Raw genomic sequence first — 1,571 nt, forward strand, 5'->3', positions numbered from 1 at the left:
TGTACTTCTATAAGGGCCACATTCATGGCAGCTTTCTGCAGTCCTATAGGGCCACTTTTAGAAAGTCAGCACAGGATATTATATTGAGGTGATGACAGGAGGAGTTTCTATTTACTATAGGTACCATCAAGAACCTTCGGACACCTATTCAGACCTGGGATAATCGTATTCCAATCTTTTTGATTATATTTCTCCATTAAACTGAAATGCACAGAACAACACGATGAACTCTTCGTGTTGGGTTTCGAATCCCTGATACACCAGAACGAATCCTCCGCTGATCACGTGTCCTCCAGCTGCCCCAACAATACAGACAGCCAATCGCATACAGCGCTGGCCGAGGCCCCGCCCCTGGATGTGTACTATGATTGCTAAGCAACCCGATTCCATTCTGCGCAGACTCTTCTCCGTCTCCATGGTAACGTGTAACAAGCGGTGGTTGCTCAGTGTTGTGGAATTGAACGTGTGTCCCCGGCAAGTTGTGAGCTCAGGCCGTTCTGTGTGGTAGGTTCACCCCTTATATTGTACTAATATCTGCATTCACCGGGTGCTGTGCGGGGCTCCCCTTGTACGTGTGTGGGTATAGGACCTGTGCAGGCTGGGGGAACTACAAGTCTCAGCATGGCCTGCCAACCAGCACTAGCAGGACATATCTCTGTATGAGGGATACTTTACTTTGCTTTCTATTTCTGTGAGTGTGGCCCCCAAGGGAGATAGCTGGGGATACAGCAGAGGGGACACAGCCAGCAAAATGAACCTGACAAGGGGTCTATTTCTTCCATTACTATGTCCAAAACTAACACAATATACAGTATAGGGATGCTGCTGCTGCAGAACCTCTTGGTTGGTGTTATGCCAATCACAAGACAATGGGAATATTACTATAAAGAATCTCTATTACTATACTATACTATATACTATAATCTCTATTACTCTACTATAAAGAATCTATATATATTACCATAGATAGAATACGGGGAGCTGGGGCCGACATAGCCAAGCGTGGGCCCCTGTGCAGAACCGACTTGAGGCCCTCCTACTGAATTGATTTGGGGCCCCTATTGGAGCCCTTGTGGCTAAGAAGGATTTGGGGCCCTTGTGCAGCACCTCTGATGGAGAATAATAATATATAAAATAAAGGAGTGATAGTATGGATGTAATAAAAATGAGTAATATTTATATATCAATGGAATAGAGGAGTAATACTGTAGGTTTAATATAATAGGTTAGTTATGGTATAGATTTATAGAATAGGGGAGTAATCAGAGTATTTGGTATTATTATTACTACACAGTATTTAGTATTACACATAGTATAGGGGACTGAGGCTACCATTGTACAATAGGGGGTCTATGATACCATCAGGGTATAGGGGATCGATGATTCCATTGAAGTATAAGGTGATTGAAGCTACCATTGTATTAGAGGGGGATTGATGCTACCATTGTATTAGAGGGGGATTGATGCTACCATTGTATTAGAGGGGGATTGATGCTACTATTGTTTATTAGGGGGATTGATGCTACCTTTGGAGTATAGGGGGTCTATGATACCATTAGGGTATAGGGGAT

General features: G+C 43.5%; 1 protein-coding gene across 1 annotated transcript in view; it reads left to right on the forward strand.

The window, feature by feature from the left end:
* The first annotated feature begins 418 nt into the window (after nt 1-418).
* ODAD2 (outer dynein arm docking complex subunit 2) overlaps nt 419-1,571 on the forward strand; it is an 88,638-nt gene continuing 87,485 nt past the window's right edge. The window contains exon 1 of the mRNA XM_072413403.1: nt 419-504. The gene's annotated coding sequence lies outside the window, so the exon portion shown is untranslated. The remainder of the gene's footprint in view (nt 505-1,571) is intronic.

This window comes from Pyxicephalus adspersus, chromosome 5 (genome assembly GCF_032062135.1).
Source record: "Pyxicephalus adspersus chromosome 5, UCB_Pads_2.0, whole genome shotgun sequence".
NCBI lineage: Eukaryota > Metazoa > Chordata > Amphibia > Anura > Pyxicephalidae > Pyxicephalus > Pyxicephalus adspersus.